The following is a 21,257-nucleotide window of genomic DNA, read 5'->3' as shown; positions in this document are numbered from 1 at the left end:
TAAACTTGATATTAAAAACTCAATATGTAAGACTTGCTAAGATAATATAGAATTGGTACAATCAGAATAACATGGTTCTGAAACAAAACTAGTCAAAGACGTAGGTGGGAAAAGTTCAGAAGTAAGTCCAAGTATATAAAGAAACTTAACATATGAGAAGAGTGGTATTTACATTCAGTCATGAAAGAATAGTTTATTTTATAACTGCAACTGAAATTGGCTATTCTTCTGGGATAAAATAATGTTAATCTCTTACTTCAGACCATATACAAAAATAAACTTGAGGTAGATTAAAAACCTAATGTAAAGACCTAAAAGAATAATGATTATTGGGGAAAACATTAGGAGAAAATTTATATAGCTTTGGGGGAGGAAGTTCTTACTAAGCAAGTAGCCAGCCCAAAAATGATTATTAAAAAAAAATTAAATAATTGTATTTTAAAAACTGACAATGGGGCCCTCCCTGGTGGCACAGCGGGTTAAAGTACAGCACTAAGAAGCTTAAGCCACTTTCGCATGAGTTCGATCCCCGCCTGCCCCGGAGGAGATCCACATGGCACGGCAGACACCTCCTGACTCGCCCGCTGCTCCCCTCAGCAGTGTACTTCGTCGATCTGCCTGTTCTGCTTCCCACTCTGTCTCTGGTGAATCCTCTCACCCTCCACATCTTTGGCCTGTACGCTGTTCTGTATAAATAAATAAATCTTAAAAAAAAAAAAAAAACTGACAATGTCTACATGGCAAAATGCGCCATAAGTAAAGTTGAGAAGCCACATTGGAAAATACTTTTTTCAGTTTCTGAAAGTCCCTGTTGTACAAAGTAAGACAAAATAAAATCTTAAATAACCAAAAAAAAAGGGGGGGGGGGTTGGGACATGGAATGAAAGACAGGATGTGTATCCAAGGGAAAATACAAAAGGTCAGTAAACATAAAAGATGTTCTATAACACTAGTGCACAATCAAATGCAGATCAAAACACAAATAAGTTGCCTTTCTCCACCCCCACTTGGAAAAACAAATGTGAAGATTAATGAGGGTGAGGTAGTGATAATGATGATGACATTGTACTAAAATTATTCTTACAAATGCCAGCCACTATTCTAAGTACTTGTAACAGTTCATTTCATCCTATCAACAACCCATGAGGCAAGTATCATTGCCCCATCTTATGGATGAGGAAACGACACACATCTGAAATGAAAGTTTCATGAAACAACGTCTATCCTTGCCAGGATCAGAATTCCCGGATGATTACTATTCTATTCTGTTTACTTTGCTTAAAAATTGCTAGTCAGGACCAGTAAATTGATTTTATAATATATAATTAGGTAAATCCACAGCTTAAAAAGCACTCAGATAGGTGTTCATGAAATACAAATAAGAGCAATACATTTCTGAGTACTGTGTATACTTAGATCCCATTTACAAAACAAGAAAGGAAATAAAAGAGGGAGGGAGGGAGAAGGAAAAAGAGGATGCACCCCATATATGAGTGTGTACTTTGTAGACATCTGTTTGTAGATTTGTGAGTATAGTAAAAGGAAGAAGCCATATCTAACATTAGTGCTGCTTGATTTGTGATGGAGTAATATCCCAATAAACCCATAATAAATTAAAAATATCATAATTCAAAACCATATTTAATATACCAAACGTACTAGACAGTTAGTCTGGCCTACCTTACCATGCTCAGAAAACTTACACCAGCTCACAGTGGGGAAAAATCATCTAACATGTTATCATGAAGTGCTGAATACTCATGGAATTTGATTATTATACTGAAAGTGAATGGCTTACCATCCTCGTCATGTGACTTAGGGGAACGGTGCCTGTTTTCACTCCCCTTAGTGAAAGAGAATCCTCCCACACACAGTTAACCAAGGAAGTGACGGGAATGCAAAATCCAAAGTATGGTTTTCACTGAATGAGTATTGCTTTCACAGCATCATAATTTTGAAAATCTTAAATTGAAACATTTTAAATTGGGCACTATCTGTTTTCATCCTGGTTACCTCAGGAGTGTGGACTTGGTAGGAGATTTTCAGCTTTCCCTTGTATATCTCTGCTTTGTCACGCTGCAAAAAAGAATGCTTTGCTTTTAAAGTTTTAAGGAATAATTGAAAAACTAGAACAGAAGAGTTTCACTATCTGTAAACTTAATGCTCTGTGATAAAATCTGTTTTTCTAATTTTATTGCCTCTCATGCTTCAATGGCCCCTTATTCACATTTGGCTCCCATTTATAAAACCTAATGGGAAAAGATAAATCTGATTATTGTGTCTTCTTCTCAAAGGAGTAAATGATTCACCATAGTAATAATGTAATTGAATGAAAGTCATAGAATCTTCAATGAAAAAGATACCTAAAAAGAGTAACTAACGATATTTACAGGGGAGAGGTATAATTCCATTTGAATGAAGTTTTGCCCGTTCATTCACTCATCCGCCCATTCATTCATTCATTCAACACAGACCTAATCTGATTTATTTTATTTTATGTCATAACAAAACTGTCACCTCTACTTAACCAAGTGAGTGATTATTAGAAGTCTCCCCTATAAATCACAATGTTTAGTAACTTCCAACCCTCCTGCAACCAAGTTGTTAAAGACCTTACTTAGTTCAAGCATCACACAAATCTAGTTCCATCTTCCAAAGGCTAAAAAGTAATTAGAATTTTCAATCAACTTCTGTGGTTGTTGGTGCTGTTAGCCAGCTCCATCTTCTGGGCAAATGGTAGGACTGCACTACCTCACCCACTGTGAGGTGAGAGCTGGCTATAAGTCTTGCTTTGGCCGATGAAATGAGAGCAAAAATGATACTCATTTAAAAGCCACTCTGAATCTGCCATGTCTTTTTCTTCCCCAGCAATGATGAGAGCAGATATCAAAGCAGCAACTTTATAGTTTGAAGGACAAAGTGAATGTAAAGGAATCTCATGCTGTGTTCAGTCACTAAAATGTCAGCACTGCTGTTGCCACAGCACAACTTAGCCCATACTGACTGATGTGCACCAGGACACTGAAGTTGTAACTGCAAACTCTCGGTGTCTGTAACTGATAAGACTTGTAATTGGTCAGCAAAGTAATGTTTGTCCACAGCTATAGGTATACTTTTTGCTGGCGGGAAACCTTCCAGAGCCCATAGCATTACTTTTAGTTACATTCGCATTCTTTACCAATGGTCTCTGAGGTACAGCACCCTTGTCTGGGTGACTGCGCAAAAAGTAGCTTCTAGCTTCAGTCATCAACTCTATGCGAATGTAGTTGCTATACCCAGATCAACAGGTCAAATAATCCCTTCTTGGGTAATTCCTCTGGAATTCCTAGGGCCCGTTTATGATTCATAATCTTGGCTGAGGTCACTTTGGGCTTCTTAATTATATCCAACATCAAATAGTGGATAAGGGTTTTAGATTTTGATCTCTTATCCCCAGAAAACCCTGAGTTCTGTAAGCCTTGATGGGTCCCTTCCAAGGAGTTTACCCACCAGTGCCTCAGAGAGAAGCAGTCTCTGTTAGTCCACAGCAGTTTGCTCACTACTCAGCGATGGGCTGGAGTGAGTTCCCTCGGGCCCCTGTGTGCATCTCTTCCCAACTCTGTCCTCACCACTCTAGTTCAAAGCTTGAAATCAACCACAATGGAAATACTTACAAAACAGCAATTAGCAATTGCTACAGATCAGGCTTCTTTTCCTTGTAGAATTGTTAAGGTTTACAATACACCGCTGGTCACATCCACCTGCCAATAAAGATTTTTCTACCTTTTCTTGGTATTTGCCTCATGTTATAGTTTTCACTGCTCCACTGTTCTAGTTTTTACTCACTTGATACTGTTATAAAAAAAAACTATATTAAATACTTATTGTGTGAAAAATGCTAAAAATATAATGAAAAGCAAAACAAATTCTCCCTTTCCTATTAGCGCTTCACTTTAAATAAAAATCTGTAAAATGTGGGCCTTCCCTGGTGGTGCAACAAGTTAAAGTGCCGCACTGCAAGTGAGCTGCAGCCACTTCAATGTGAGCTTGATCCCCGCCCCAGAGGTGACCCACGTGGCAGCAGACTTCTCTTGACACGCCCACTGCTCCCCTCAGCAGTGTACTTCATCAGTCGGCCTGTTCTGCTCCCCACTCTGTCTCTGGTGAATTCTCTCACCACACCTGAACTCTGGCTAGTTCTGTATGCATAACTAAGAAAATCTTTTAAAAAAATAAATAAAATCTGTAAAAGGAGAAACACCTACTACTGGTATAAGACATTTTTTATTCTATCATAGACCTCATTTGCATGTGTTTACATTAGTTTCCTCTGTTAACGGATTAATTAGAGTGATAATTTCATGTCCAGAAGTTGTACCAACGACTTCATTTGGTTTATAGCGTTACTGGATAAAGGATCTAAAAATTGTCATCATAACATAACTTTTCTCAACAGTTCTGGCGTATGATCACTGCCTGCCACAAATGCAAACAAGAAGACTTTGGTGTCATAAACAATATTTTTAATTTAATCTAACCAACAGTGTAGAAGAAGGGTAACTAGCATGGAAGAGAGTGAAGATCCAGTTACTGGCTGATGATACCAGGTGGAGCTGCAGTTAGGTGTCAGCAGATGCAGCAAGATCTGCTGCTACTGCTGCCCTCAGGGGCTCTCCCTCCTCCTGAGGGGGTGGCTGGCCAACATCCACCATGCTGCTAGCTGAGGGACAACCGCCTGCCTCTGCACCAGCTCCCATAAAAGAGGTAACTTTTGGAGTTCTCCCTGGAAGCACAACAGGTTGAAGCACAGCACTACAAAGCTAGCTACAGCCTCTTCAGCATAAGTTCAATCCCTGGCCAGGGGGTGGACCACAAGGTGCAGCAGAACCCTCGTGTCTCACCTGCTACTCAGCAGTGTACTTCATCGATCTGCCTGTTCTGCTCCCCACTCTGTCTCTGTTGAATCTTCTCACCACCCCTGCACCTATAGCCTGTACTCTAGGTCTGTATACATAAATAAATAAATGTTTTAAAGGAAAAGTAACTTTCAAAAGGGACTTGAAGTCAATCCATAAGGGGATGTTAGAATGTGGGGGAGACACATGCATTTATCCTTTCAAAAGCTCACACAATGGCCACTCAGCTCATACCCTTCCCAGCAATCCCCTCACTCAGGATGTCAGGGGTGGAGTTCAGATCACATACTGCACAGGTGTTAACCCATTCATCTTGGACCACTCTAACAAAAGCACTTCCTTTTAAGTATAGGTTCTCTACACCCTGTAATTTTAGTACAAATATAAGTTAAGATGCCAGCATCCCCATCCCTAATCTCCTAATGGTAGACATATGACTATGGTTTGCGAGCATATCCTACTCTTCTACAAATAGAGACTGTTCTAGGAGAGATATGTGGCCATATTAGAACCAATCACAATCATTTTTTCAAAGACTAATATGGATTCTGGAAGTCTAAAAACAGTTATCAATCTTTCTGCATACATAATCACGTAAGACTGGGGAAGTCCCCTAACATGGAGCCAGGTAAGAGAACGAAGCCAACAGGGATGAAAGCAGAGCCAAGAAATGAATGAATAAGGGAGGGAACATGATGATATTATTTATTTAAACCTCAGCTCCATCCATGCCTAGAGCCAAAATGACCCATGGACTTTCAGTTACATGAGCCAATCAATTCTTTTTGGCTTAGACTAACTGGAGTTGAGTTTTTACTAGGCAAATGGAGTGCTGGCTAGTATAGCAAAGTAGGGGAGAATTTAGGAAATCACATTCCATACATGGTGAATATCAAAGAGAGGTGGCCAGGTAAAGACCTGATGGCAGATAAGAAGAAAGTCCAGCAGAACAAATCACAGGACCTGGGGAGAGGAAGAGCTCCTGCCACCCATATTTCTGGCAACACAGGTTCTTGGGCATCCTCCCCCCTGGCTTGTAATATCAGTGCAGCGGTAGCCAAAATCTCTTTACTTCTGAGAGAGAGACACTCACTGAGCTAGATATCTACAGAGAATAACATCAACACTAGATGACAAAAAACAGAAAAGAAAGAAGATTCTCCAAAAGCAGGGCTACTAGTAAAATCTTTTCAAATAAGTCTTTGTTCTCTTTCCATTCTCTTCTTGACAACTGTCAGTGGAAATGATAAGGACAATCCAATGTTCTTCTGAAGGTAACTCATCAGTGTCACCTTCTACTGCCCTTGGTCTCTGCTTCCTTCATCTTCCCTCTCTTCTTAGTCCAGGACTTTCAGTTATCTTCTCAAGTGTAACTGATTTGCTTACCCTATGGTTTTTTGGCTTGAGAATTGTTTTCTTCTTTTTGTTTCTAGTTTTTCAGGATGCAACTCATCTTTAGTTATTCAACCTGAGGAAGAAATGAGAATACAGAGCAATAGTGGAGGAATTTGGTGAACAAGCTAGAGGTAAGAATATTGTAGAGGTAGAATCCAGCTTAAGGAGGTTCAAGCAGTGACAAGGAGTTCAAATAATGTAGATCTCAATGATGCTCTTTCATAAAGGGACAGAAAGAGGTCAATAGACAAACAGGTATTGAACACATTCAATATTTGTTTTACTCATTTGGAGAAAGGCTAAAGTCCCCTAATTTCAATGATGGAAGGAACCTAAGAGGACAGATCCCTGGGATCTTTAAGTCATTACTGTCTTTCAATCTGGGCTTGCTAGTCTGAGATACTCTCAGATGTCTTCTCAAAAGGACAGCCAGAAATCTGCCAAGTTGGGTAGTAGAGTTGATCATACAGAGTATGGGTTTCCCCTGTGATTAATCTACTGGAATGTAAACTAAATTAGAATGTTCTCTAATTTGGTCTTTTGAAATGAGAATTCCAGCAAAATGACAATAATAATAGTAATAATAAACCACAAATGTACCTAAGGAAAAATTCACTGCATAGATATCCTTGGTGATCCATGAAAATAATCTCACTTCCTGTGCGCAAGAAATTTATAAGTATCAAAGCCTGTGTGCCATCCCATGAACCTAGATGAGGAGAAGTCAAGATAAATTAGATGGGTCATGTGCTTATCCATTCATTCATTCAAGCATTCAACTAGACTCTCCAGGCAGAGAGTAGAACCTCAGTGATAGCATTCTTAGCAAAAAACTATTCAAAGGTTTTGTTTCAGCTTCTAATGAGAGCGATAGCCTCTTAATATATTCTAATGACAGAGGTATATACAATATTCTATGGAAGTCTGCAGAAGAGGAGGAGATACCAAAATGTGGGTTCATGGAGCTGGTAAGAAACAAAGATAAGGACCAGTTACCTATCTCAGTATGAGGGTCAAGGACAGAGCTAGAACACAGAAGACACTAGCAGCAGGTTCATCTGTTACTGACTAATTGCATGATATTGGGGAATTTGGCTTCAGTTTCAGTTTCTTCACTGGCAAATTAGGTGTGACTGTAGAGTTGTGTGGTTGTGTGTGTGTTAACTAACAATGCATCTGCTAGATTCAAAGGATTTGCACCCAGAGTCAAATGAAAAGACTGCTGAGAAAAGGAAAAATACATAAGCACTTTATCTTTTTTGTCCACGTTTCCAAATACGATGCAATTTCCTTGTCTTGTCTGATTAAGCTGATCTTAAACAGACTGTGATTTAAAAAGAAAAAAGAAAACTAAGTATTACTAACAGTTTCATACCATTTATCTTGATTAAAAGGACAGCTCTTATATATATACATAGAGAAAAGGCCTTCATCCTAAGTAATGGATGATCAATATTTTCTATAATCCTTTATAAAAATTTTAGTTGAAAGTGTGTCTTAGAAACACACAGAAAGATCTAGAAATGGACCAATTTCTGTGTTAAAAAAAAAAAATTGCCCCACAGGTCCTCTATTTACTACTCACTCTCCTTCTCCGTGTGCTTGAAAGTCATATTGTCTCCATTTTTCTCACCTCCCTCTTGTGCCTACCGACAGACAGTCAGTCAGCGTCCACTCCTACTGCTCCTCCAAAACTGTAGCTTCCCAGGTAGACAATGAGGCTCTTCACTCTCATTTCACAGAGTAAGTCTCAGGTATGGACATTCTTCCTTTTCCCTTGGACCTCTAGGATACTGAATCTCTGCAAGTCTTGTTCCTTGAGAAACATTATTTAGTTATTTATCATTACCAAGCATTCTGAAAGGACTTTACAAATGTCCTCATTTACATATCACAACATCCCTATGAAATGTTTGTTATGATTTGATTGTCTTTTTACAGAGGAGGAAACAGGCGTGGAGATCACAAAGCTGGAATGTGGCTGTATCCACAAAGCTGCTCCCCAAGGTCACATACTTCAGTTACAGCCATGAGGATGGAAAGAACAAGCCCACACTTACCTCACCAGATTGTCATCTTTAGTCTGAATTTTTCCTTTTTAAATGATTTCATCTAAGGCTAATATCTCCCGAAGGTCTCACCCCAAAATACTGTTAACTTGGAGGCGGGAGTGGGGGAGGCAACATCATCAGAATTGAAGGGAGAGAGGGACAGAGTTCAGTCCATACAACACTGTTAAATATTGGTATGCTTTCTTCCAGTCCTTTCTTAAACCAAGGAGAGCGAAGGAGGTGAAATGAGGAATGAGAAGCTATAGCTCTTCCTTACAACTGACTATTCTATCACTACTTCATTCACAGATGTTTCTATGACTGTCTTTCCTTGTCAGTGCATAGAGATGCAGCTTATTCATTTTACTAACTTCAAAACACACAATATGGAGCATATCATTAATAAAGTAAGATTTTTATCCAAAGGCAGATTGAGTAAATATATGTATATACTCCCTTGTAAAAACCCCACTGAAAGTATGTATATTTGAAATATATACATTGAACTATATATATATATGAATGTACTATATTTTTAATTATAAATAGATAATTTGAAACCATATATATTACATATAACAGAAACTATAATTTGAATATTATATATAAAAATCATAGCATCCCCAAACTTCTTTAAAAACAAGGCCTGGTGTGGCACAAGGGGTTAGGACGGCAGCACAGCAAGCTGGCCATAGCTGCTTCAGTGAGAGTTCGATTCCCACACCGGAGGTGACCCATGTGGCGTAGCAGACCTCTCCTGACCACCCCTCAGCAGTGTACTTCTTCAGTTGGCCTGTTCTGCTCCCCAGTCTGTCTCTGGTGAATCTTCTCACTGCCTCTGCACCTCTGGCTTGTACCCCAGTTCTGTATGAATAAAATAAATAAATCTTTTAAAAAATAATTAAAAATTAAAACAAGAATTTCAGTAGCAGAACAGATATATTGAGTAATTCCTGATTGGCTTAAAACAAAGGGGAATGTATAAAAATTGACAGAGAAATCCAATGAACCAGGTTTTCTTAATATAAGAAATAACAATAGTAGTGATTCCCAACTACCATGGCATATTTCACTTACAAAGGACCCTCTACCCCTCTTTTCCTCCCACCTTAAAAAAAAAATGAAATTAACAATTGGTCTTTTGCCTCCACAATAAAGCCAGGAAGGGGTCCTCTGGGAGGGAACATAATGACAACATTGGAGTCCATTCCAACATTACAGCAGCTGGAATAAATCTGGACATCCACACAGGCATGGAAATGTTTGGGGTAGGAAAGGGAAGAAAGACAAGTTCCCAATAATGAATTAAACCAAAGACTTCCACCTCCAGGATAAAGGTCTCCTGATTATGCCAACTTCCTGTTTGCCCCAAATCTAAAGAGTATCTTGCCTCTGAGCAGTTCCAACCTAGATACAAAGCTACCATGGAACCTAGTTCTATTCAAGGAACTTATAAGCAAGGAAACACCCCAGTAGAAGTCAAAATGGCACTTCAGTAACAGAAAAAACAAACTCAAAAACCTCCCTGCAGAAGCCCCTGGCAAAAGTTGGGTCAGAGAACTAGCTGCCAGGTGGAGCAGATGCTCTAACTTCAGCCAAGCACAAATGAGCATTGGAGTTTCCTTTGTTATCAGATGTCAGGTGTGTTCTGCACATCTGCCGAGGTCTCCAGGTAGGCTAGACCTCAGTTGCCCATTGATGTAACTTGCTTGTCAACCAGCCTATTCCAGCTTCCTCTTCTTCAGTTCCTGCTAAGCCCTGCTGATGCTTCCTGGGAACCTACAAAGTAAGTTTCTTGTCCTTGAGTCTTTGTCTGAAGGTTCCCTTCCAAGAAAATATGACCAAAAACCACTCACTTACTCAACACACACATAATAGCTCTCAGTGGTGGTGCTTCAGAGAAGCACAAAGAAGTTCAAGACCAAGTTAGAAGACAAGAAGAGAAATCTGTCTATTGTCTTTATGAGACACCATCAGAAACTCTAAAAATTATTGTAAAGAAAAGAACCTAAGTGGATGAACTAGAGCACTGGCTGTTAAACGGTTGCTTTAAAATTCTTAAAGAAAACACTGCTACAGTTTTTAAAAAGCATCCATATTCTAGAAGTGTGAGGGGTGAAACCTCACTCTCTCAGCTCCAGGAAGAAGAAAATGGTGGCCCAGGCCTGTTTCCACTGAAACAACCAATGAGATGAGCCAAACAGAAGTGCATAAAGTCGATGCACTAAATGCACCAACTTATTCATCAGAGCATCTTCTTTACTTCCATTATAAGCAATTTGCATTCAATTGATTATCTAGTTTTCCATAGCAGATTAAAGTGGCATACAAGAACATGGGCAGAAATGCTATAGAAGCAAGAACACTGTTTTATAAACCAAAAATGGCACATGTAACAGGAGAAATTGTCAGTGAGAGAGTAGATTCAATGTATATTCAAAGCAAACACGAAACCTCAAAACTAAGCCATATTGGCTCACTTGGGGAAAGGTCAAATACTCTGCTCCTTCACCCTCTTCTAAAGATACCACAATAACATACTCACAATGAAGCCTCAGTGATCAACAGCAAATACAATTAACATTCATTCACTATTCTCACTGAACAAAGGGAAGAGGGGTTTTTGATAACTTTCCATTAAATAAGATCAATAGAAATAGCTGACTGCAGAGGAGCATGGAGAAATTTGGGAGTGATGGAAATGACTTATAGATAGATGGAATTACCTGGCTGTATATGTCTATCAACTTATCAACTCTACACTAAAAGGGATAAAGCTTTAAGTAAATGGTAGCTCAGTGAAACGGACTTACAAGGTAATAGTAACTTCCAGCACTTACAGGCAAGAGTCAATCATTCAGAAATTCAATGATGTATGCATTGCCTACTTTCCTGGTGATACAAGCTATCTGCATTAATTCAAGATATAAATACTGGGTCAGTCATTGTGTTGAGTCCTGATACAAAGATTTTGAAAATATAATCTCTGCCTTAGAAAGTTTCATATAGGCTGATGAATTTAATTGCTGAAGTGTTTTATTTTAAACTCCATGTACAATTTAATACGGTGTTAGGGAAATTAAGGACCAGAGATAATTTCGAATACAAGTCACACCTGTGTCTCCCCTTTTCTCTCAGGTGCAGCTGACCTGCACAATTCCTTGCACTTGGCAGAAAGCTCTCCTTCTCAAGCATCATTTTAAATGGAAATCATTACCATGCCCTCACTAAGCAAACACCCAAGGGAATTGCAGGCAGAGTGAAATTTCTTCTAGATTTTCAAGCAATAAACAGAGCTTGTCATAAGCTGTCAGAATCTAGTAGCTTCAAAACCACCTACTTGGTGAGAAAGGAGACATGACACTGAAAAAGCCTGTTGTAATTCCGAGACCTGGCCGGGAGAAACTGTCTCAACACTAAATAGTCTAGAATTGTCAAAAACTCTATCAAAATTGACAAATGCAAAAGTAGGAACAGAGTAAAAAAAGCTTTAAAAGAATATCATCTTGGCCAGAACCTGGCCCATAACAGAGTTCAATGTGTATCTCACGGTGAAGGGATTCAGCCTGTGGGTGTGACAGGTCTACAAACTTTCCCTCCTATCAATCCTCCCCATCCTCGGCTTCAGCCATATTGCAAAAAGGTATGCGTGCTCACTCGGAAGGCACCAAAGGTTCTGTTTGTCTTGGACCTATAGTCCTGGAAGTAATCCCTTACCCCGTGCCAACCTTGGCCTGTTACCTATGGGAGGTGTCCCAGCAGGAAACAGTATCTGCCCCAAATTTCAGCTATGTTAATGAAGGGGATGCTTGAAACATTGTGGATACATCTCAGGCAACCAAAGAGGGGTGGTGAGGTCCCCTGAGGCTGAAAATAAAGGGAGGCTGTTACCACCCTCAGGCTTAGGGTCACCACATTCAAATAAAAATGTGGGACAATTTCAATTTGGATTTCAGATAAATAGTAAATAAATTTTTAGTAGGAGTATTACCTATACTTACATTTAAAAATTATTGGTAGCCTACCTAAATGCTAGGTGAGGCTAGCTTGAGTTTTACCTGCCAGCCTTACCCAGGTCTGAAGAGCAACACAGCATTACAGGAGCTGAGGAAGAAGGATCCCGTGGGAATGGTGGTCAGGGAAGCACATAGGCCAGAAAAGGAAGCCATGGTCCTGATGAACAGGGTAAGACATGGGGCCTCCCCATCCTGCTCAGAGATCTCCTATAGGCACTTGTCAGTCAGTAGCTGAATATAATCACAGACCTGTGGGCAAGAGAGAACAGTTATATACCTTTAGGTGTTGGTCTCCTGGAGCAAATGGGGAGGGTAAAGAAAGCACAAACAGATCTGGAGGTGGAGATCAAAAAGAGAATAACCAACACAGGTGCACAATAGTTCCTATTAGAAGCATTTTCTGTAACTGTTCTAGAAGGATTTGGAGATGATTTTTCTTTTTGGCTTAATACCACCTGTAAAATCAGATGTATAGGATTCTTAGGAAGCAAATATTTGCAAACAGCAGTCTCCAAATAATTAACTGATTAAAAGAGACCAAATTTCATATGACTTGTTTTCACATACAAGAGAGACTATCTCTTTCTAAATGTGGGTATATTCAGTGCACAAGAAGCTGAAGGAGCTATTATAATGAGTAGGATGACAGGTAGCTTCTTGGATGGGTGAAAACTTTCAGAAACTCCAGATTAAAAAAAAAAAGTAATTCATGGGCCACATTTTTGTCAGATCTTAAAAACCAAACATTGTACGAGTTTTAACTTAGAGTTGAAAGAATCAAGCATTTCAGCACTTACATCTTTTTTTTTAGTAGCAATTATAACCAAATACTTTTGTCACTTCTAACCTCTTTACCCTCCAAGATCTAGTAATACAATTGATCTTGGAGGGTACAAATACAAATACAGACAGTGAAACTAAAGTCAGAGGAAAAGTCACATATAGGCTTCTTATAATGTTAGGTTTAGTTGTAAGAAATATATATATTTGTCTCTGTCTCTGGTTCTTAACACAGATGCTGGTAAACTCCTAAATGATAAACAAATAGTAATCTTTTGTTCTAAAGAGGTATTTCTGGGAAGACAGCTGATCACCACAAAGATCAAGTTATGATCAGAAACCAGGGGTCTGCAATTCCAATCCCTCCTCCAGAGAAGGGGGAGAGGCTGAAAAGGAGTTGATAAATTGATCAAGCCTACGTGAGAAAGCCTTCCTAAAACCCCAGTAGTGGAGGGCCTGAACGGCTTCCAGCTTGGTGAACACAACCGCAAACCCAGAGGGTGACACACCCCAGTTCCAAAGGAACAAAGCCTCCTCTGTTTGGGACCCTCCCAGACTGCACCCTCTTTATCTAATTATTCATCAAGTTCCTTTATCACATCCTTTCATGAACTGATAAAGGTGAGTAAGTGTTTCAGTCTTGTGAGCTGCTCTGGCAAATTGAACCCCAGGAGGAGGAAGTCACGAGGACTTCCTACTTGTAGCCTAGTTGGACAGAGCTGCAGGGAACCTTGGACTCCGCTACTTGTGATTGGTCTCTGACTTGGAGGATTGTCTTATGTAACTGAGCCCTAATCTGTGGAGCCTGACATAGGTATCAGATGCTGGCAGAACTGAGTTAAATTGTAAGAAATCTAGCCACATGTCAGATCACTGGTTGGCTGGAGACCTCTCCACACATTCTGAGGCCAGGAATATCAGAAGTTCTGTGTGCGTAGTAAAGGAAAAAGACATAGCGGTAGGAAGGACTCAGGGGTTTCCCAAACTCCTCTTAATTGAAGAAAGTGGGAGGGGGCGGAGGGTCAGGAAAAAAGCAGGGGAAAGAGCTGTTTGACTCATAGCTCCACCTCCTGGTTACCTTTGACTCTTCCTGGAAGGAATTTACCTGCTGGACCTTTTCAGCTGTATAGTAAAGGGCTGATTTTAAGTCACTTTTCCTTTTCCTGATTTAAACATCTCTGAATCCAATGTATACTTTGGAAACTCAATTTTCCATAATCCAAAGGGGGCAAGTAAGTAGAAATCTTACCCACCTGCATTATCAAAAGTAGCTTCACATCCAGAATTAACCTAGGAGTGTGGCCAAGTCCATCAGAGTCATCAGTTCCCACTGGGTAAGATCTCACATTGTGGCTTCAGGAAGCAAGTGTCACTATAAGGCAATGAGATAGAAATGCTTCCAAAATAACCATAACATGATAAAGAAGCAAGTTTTCTCACTTCTCACTGACTCAAAGGGGACTTATTTCACCAAATGCACAAAGGATCCATCTTTCAATTCCCAGAGTATTCAATGGCCAAAAAAAGGAGCAACATGGGAAAATCCCTCCAGTAAATGGAGGGACTCTGTGAAAGTCCACATTCTTTTTAAATATTTTTATTTATTTACACATACAGAACTGGGGTACAGGCCAGAGGTGCAGGAGTGGTGAGAGGATTCACCAGAGACAGAGTGGGGAGCAGAACAGGCAGATGGACGAAGCACACTGCTGAGGGGAGCAGCGGGCGGGCCAGGAGAGGTCTGCCGTGCCATGTGGTCACCTCCAGGGCCGGGGATCAAACTCATGCTGAAGTGGCTTTAGCTTCTTAGTGCACTGTGCTTTAACTTGCTGCACCACCAGGGAGGGCCCAAAAGTCTACATTCTTCATTTTAGCTCATTTTTCATCTCTGACTTCCTCCATGGTCTTTTTATCCCTAAGTTTCAGTGGTCACAAAACAAAGCAAGTTCTCTACAATCATTTCCACAAGAATATCAGATTCTATCTCTACCCTTGCTGGAACAACAGAAGGAAGCATTTAATCTCCTGGGTCGTTTGAAGGAGCATCCACACTCTTCTTTTTTTAATACGTCTTATTGGTGTGTCATTGTTTTACATCATTGTAAGTGCAGGATCTTCCTTTTCAGGTATGGTCACAGTAGCACAGTCACCACCAATGCACTCATAGTCCTCCGCATGGTCCACCGTGCTCTCTCCTCGCCATATCTTTACCCCTCCCCCTCTCTCTACCCCTTTGTACACCTCAGTTCTATGGCCAGCCTTCAGGGTTGTCTTTGACCCTTTGTTGGGTTTCTCAATATTCTATATATTCCACCTCTAACAGACACCATCTGGTATTTTTTTTTCCTTTAGCATATTTCATTTAGAATGATCCCTTCCAGCTCCATCCACATTGCTGAAAATGGCATGAGCTTATCTTTTTGATTGCTGAGTAGTATTCCATTATGTATATGTACTATATCTTCTTGATCCACTCATCTGTTTCAGGCACTTAAGACATTTCGATTGCTTGGCTATGGAAAATAGCGAGAATATAAGTTTCTTTTTGAATTAATGTTTCTGTGTTCTTTGGGCACTTTGTTCAGCTCAAAAGAGCAAAAGATACATGAGTGTCTATCTTGGTTTTCCTACATCTGAACTGCACTACTTCAAGGTGGAAACTGATCCTTGTTTCTCTAGGCTTGCTAAAGATTTCCAAACACCTAAGCTGTCCATCTAGGACTAAAATTGCTCATCCTAGAAAGATCTCACAAGTAGGAGCTTACCCAGATTATAGAGTGCAGAAAAAGTAGCCTCACATTAATTCTTCCTTAGTAAAGAGAGAGGAACAAAGATTCTTATGCATAAATCAGTTCTCAGATGACCCCTTGGAACAACCTCATTTAAAGAAAAAGTGTTCCAAATTATAATGAGCCCAGGGTGTTCCACTGACATGCTTAATGTTCTCCAGCCTCTGAAGTTTGCAAGGAATGTGAGAAGCCAACTGGCCGCTCACAGTGCCATGGCAAGAGCCCCCACGACTGCGCAAATGGGGGTCCTGTGGGCTTTCGTCTGTGGTTCCCATCTATAAAATCGCCAAATTTAAACAGACAGCTGCTGTTCAGCTCTTAAAATGATATCTTGAGGGAGATGTGGAGCTCAAGGCCTCGAGCCTCCTAGCCCAGCAGTCAATCTGATGAGAAATGCAGTTGAAAGAACAGACTAGAAAGCCAAATACCTGTCAGGCTCTTTCACACTCCAGTGTTGCCAGAAGGTCTATAAAAATGTCATTGTCTCTCAGCTGCCGGTGATTATATTACCCTTTACATTGGCTGTTGGTAATAAAAAAAAAAAAAGCAAATATCATTTTTGCACAGGTCTGGCCTTCCTCTGGCCTTTTTCAAACAATAATAGACTAAATATAAAGAGACAGAAGTCATTACTTGGCTCTTTAACTAGTGCCAAGGAAAATGAATAATTAAGGAAACATTACTTGAAAGAAATTTACACTGTTGCTTTTAAGTTAGAACCAAATAAGAGCTCTTTAAAAATACATCAGTTCCCCTTTATCTTAACATAGCATTCATGTTCTGGCATAATATATTATGGTTGCTACTGTTTAGATCTTACCAGGGGAAAAAAATGCTTTTAGTTTTTTAGTTTCCATTATCCTCTTATAGGTCCCAGGTCAAAGAGAGGCACAGAGGAGAGATAAAAAGTGTGGAGAAAGTAAGAGGCAGCCTCAACAGTCTCCTCCATATTGAGCCCAGCAGCTGATATTTGATTTTGTTCACCTCGGTCAGCAAGCCCCCCAAACACAGGTCTCTGGCTCCTTTGAACTTCCACCTCCATCATCAAGGAAACCTCGTTAACTTTCCAAGTACACCAGTCTGTTCTTTAATGTTGCCAAGCAGGGCCTTACAGGTAACCCTGCACATTCACAGGTTCTGAATTACTGCTGGGAAGACAGATGCTTCTCCTAGGGCCACTCACTCTCTCTCGCTGGCTGGCTCGCTCTCCTTGCTCGCTCTCCCTTTCCCTCCTTCTCTCCTCCTTGTTTGGACCTGCAGCCAGGGAAGGATGGTCAGAGCCAGATCCAGACTCAGTGCAACACCCTGCGCACAGCTTCATCCCAGGGAACCACCTGGCGCCAGTAGAGCAAGTCTTGGGTTTGGCTTGAGACACTTAACACCCGCTACAATGGTCAGTCTTTTCCCCCTTCCTGAAAAGTTACTGTATTCATTTCCTAGGACTACCATAAGAGTGTGCCCCCATCTGGGGGACTTAGAACAATAGAAGTTCAGTGTCTCACAGTTCTGGACGTTACAAGGCTGCAGTCAAGAGCTGGCAGGGCTGGCTCCTTCTGATGACTGGGGAATCGGCCCCAGGCTCTTTCCTAACTCCTGGTGCTCTGGGGCAATGTTTGTTGCTCCTCACACTGCCAACACCTCACTCCAGTGTGCCTCATCCTCACTTGGCATGCTCACTGTGGGCCTGTTTGCGTCTGTGCCCAAATGTCCCTCTCTGTGCATAGACATCAACACAGAGAAGGGACTGGAGCCTTCCTAATGACCATCTGCAAAGACCCAATCTCCAAACAATGTTCCTTCCACAGACACTCGGTGCTAGGTCTTCCACATCTTTTGGGTGGACTCCATTCAGTCTACAGCAGCCACCTATGGAAGCCACACACCTACCTCCAGGGTGTCGATGCCAGACAAATAGTTCAACGGAAACATAGGCGAAGCCCACTTGCACTGTGCTCCAAAATCTTCCCTACCTACTCACTGATGTTTTGAGTTGTCTTATCAGAGAAAAGACTTTCCTAGGCCCAATAAGAAAGAAGCCTTCAACCTAAGAGGCCCTCTGAAAATCCTCACTGCAACACACGGAGCCTGGCAGAGTTTTTCCTGGCCTAGTCTATCATTACGAGGCAGCTGCAAAACAAACAAAAGGACTGATGCATGAAGGGCCCTGGTGGCTGGCACAGCTAGAAGAGGAAGCAACTAGGGTAGGAAAGAGGCTGGGAGCTGCAGGGACCTTTCTGTGTGTTCTGCAAACCATTGCATGTTTTCATTAGGGCGTCTGATAAGGCATCCAGAGGAGAAAATAGGTTCAAAAGATCCTCCAATGACACTGAATTGATCACATTAAGCTGGGAATGGAGGAAATCAGAGGAGAGCAACAGATTCTTCTGACTAAGAACAAGACAAGAAAAGAGGAAGAAAGACTGACAGAGTCTTTAAAAGCCACCTTAACTTGTTTACCTTGCCTGGAGGTGATTAATTATACATCACCACAGGAAAGGCACATGTTTCGGAAATGCTCTTCAGTGAACTACATCCATTTGTGCTTTTACAGAGTCAATCCAGGTGATTAAGGCAGAAGGGAGGACTTGTATAAAGGACTTGTATAAAGAGAAAACCTACAAAGCAATTCATTCCACACGTATTTGCTCTTTCAAAGCAAATTCAGCAGGAAATCCAAATCACTGATGCAAGCCTTCACAGTTAATTTGTTCCCAGGGGCATATTTGGGGTCATTATCCCAGAAGCATATACATGAAAATCCCATTATTTGAAATATACTCATTGTATTTCTGTTTAATTCTTGGCTGTCCACTGAGAAGCCATCAGTACATAAGAAGAAAGTCAAGAAAGATAAGAAGTAACTTTAGGAAGGTGGTGTCAACAGAAAGGAAACCAGCTTGACAGCACCAAGATATTATCACTGCGAGGGCCACTTGCAGATCACATGTAACAGCAAGTCCTGTGTTGGGTGGTGTGTGTGTGTGTGTGTGAATGTGTGTAAGTGTGTGTGTGTGTGTGTGTGTGTGTGTAAAATGTGAAGATACAGCCCAGGTGAGTTATGTGCCTGGGTGCCTTGTTAAGTGTCAGCCCAGAAAATCATCTGTACATTTTCCCAAGTCCGCTTTTTCAGGAGATCGTGTTGTTTATGACGTCTCAAATGTTTGCCATCAACAAGTAAAGTAGCTTACTTATACTACTTCTTTACTAGGAAAAAAAAAAAAAAGAGCTATAATAGCCAAGTAAATGATTTATAAAGCACTCTGGAATCATTTCCCTCCAACACAGCCCTCTTCGTATACAAAGCTACCCGCCCTACACTTTTCCTGGTATTGGTCCACTCCAGACAGGCCTGTGCCACACCTGTGGGACTCCCCCCCACCCCCCTGCCCGAGGTAGCAGCCATTGTCCACTCCATGATCGGGTATGTTCTCTGGCAACTCATAAAACGTAGGGAGGCATATTTGCGTAAGGGTAGTATGAGTGGCCAGATCCCCCCACACACGATGCGTGTTGGATCCCAGAAAGTCTCCACCCCGCTGAAGTCAGTTCTCCAAGAGCTCAGCATCTGCTGCCCATTAGTGCAAATGGCAACAAGACCAAGCTGCTCTCCCTCCACTTGCTGGACCCTCAGGGCCCCTTCACGCTCTCAGAAATCTCTGCTCTGACAGAACTAGCATTTCAAGGCTGCATTGTTCCTTTCCTTTGAATTAGGCTGGGCCCCCACCTCTTTGTCCAGTCTTCTTCATACCTGAAAACAGAGAGGAAGAAACAGAACCAAAATCATCATCATCATTAGTATCACTACCACGATCACCATCACTATCTTTATCTTCATGTGACCAGATCGGCCCTTCCTCACAAAGCCATTTCCTGCTTAGTTCACTGTTAACCAGTCACTGTTAACCAGATCCCATGTTTACTTCAGTTGCTCACAGACCTAGCCCAAAGCTTTCCAGGAAGCAACCTGCCAACCTCTTGGAGTACCCCAAGCACCAGCTCTTTGGGGAACACAAAAGAAGCAGAAGACAAAATTCACCAGCAACTTAAATGTACTTCAATGGGAACATTGTTTTTAAAAATGGATTACCCATATAATGGAATCTTTTAAACATGCTGGTTTAAAAGAAAGAGTTCCATCTCTATTAGTATCTTTAAGATATATTGCAAAGTAAAGGTGAAAGTTAAAGAATACATATGGTGTGTGTGTAGATATAGGTGTCATGAGCCCACATGTTAAAATAAATATCCAAAACTACTTTGAACACATGAGAGAAAAGAAAACTCTCATCATATCTGTCCAGATTTAAAAAAAAAAAAATTAGAGCAAAGAATTGAGCACAATAAAACAAATATTGGACATTCAAATAGCGAACTGTTGGACAATGTAAAACAGTTAAAGAAAATAGTGGACATCAACAAATGCCTGAGGACACTGCTGTCAAGAGGGAGGAAGGTGGGGACAGGTGGGAGGCAGGAGGGAGGGAGAAGAGGAAGGAGGAAGGGAAACTAGTAACAACAACAAAAAAGATCCGGGTTAGGCTAAGTGTCTGGGTTAGGGTTAACTTCTTCCTGAGAAGCTTCCAGTCAATGGGGATGGTGAGATGGACAAGTCATGCTTTGGAGCAGCTGTTTTCCTGGGTGATGGAAGCTATTTGACAGCTCACTGGAGAACCGGAGTAAGGAGTAGCGTCAAATGCAGAAGCAGCAGAGGAATAAGGGAGAAGAGCTGGTTGCTGCCCCATTGGTGAAGCAGCAGCAGCCGGCCCCTCGTCACCCCCAAAGAATCGTGTGCATTTTCTACTGGTGACAAAACCACGAAAGAGGTTTGTTCACTGGCAGTTCATAAAAACGTAGGGAGACGTATTTGTGGACGGAATAAAAATACACATTACGCTTTTAAAACTAAGCAAACATTGCATTTTCTTTAATGTAAATAAAAATCAATATCAAGCCTCGCCAAAAAAATAAAAGTCTAGGTACAGGAAGGTATTTTAGCTCCTAATTGGCTTGTTATTTTCTGAAAATCCACTCACTCACTCCTCTAATTATAAGTGTTTTGAAAAGAAGCCTATTCATTCTCTAGTAATATGCTTTTCTAATGAAAAAAAGAGATCCAGAATCGCCTTTCTAATTGCCCTAGCCTGACTCCTTTCAGCAGGAGCTGCCCAAGTCACCCAAGTGCGCTACTTACTCCAGCCAAGCTCCAATCACTTCCCGGTGCTTCTCAGAGGCTGCGCCTGTGGAACAAAGGCGCATGCGCGGGAAGCTCAGTTGCTTACAATTAACCCCACCAGGATGCTGCTGCATGAATGATTCAGCAACCTTTCAAAG

General features: G+C 41.0%; 1 long non-coding RNA gene across 1 annotated transcript; it reads right to left on the bottom strand.

Annotated features, from left to right (window-relative positions):
* Positions 1-6,318: 6,318 nt before the first annotated feature.
* LOC105853762 lies at positions 6,319-8,102 on the bottom strand. Its single transcript, XR_001145528.1, has 3 exons — positions 7,924-8,102; positions 6,891-6,999; positions 6,319-6,363 (listed from the first exon to the last, which is right to left on the bottom strand). It is a non-coding gene; the product is annotated as an uncharacterized LOC105853762 (long non-coding RNA).
* Positions 8,103-21,257: the final 13,155 nt, after the last annotated feature.

Source organism: Condylura cristata, unplaced genomic scaffold, assembly GCF_000260355.1.
Source record: "Condylura cristata isolate star-nosed mole 26May11 unplaced genomic scaffold, ConCri1.0 scaffold00017, whole genome shotgun sequence".
Classification (NCBI taxonomy): domain Eukaryota; kingdom Metazoa; phylum Chordata; class Mammalia; order Eulipotyphla; family Talpidae; genus Condylura; species Condylura cristata.
This window is presented reverse-complemented; position numbering and strand designations above follow the sequence as displayed.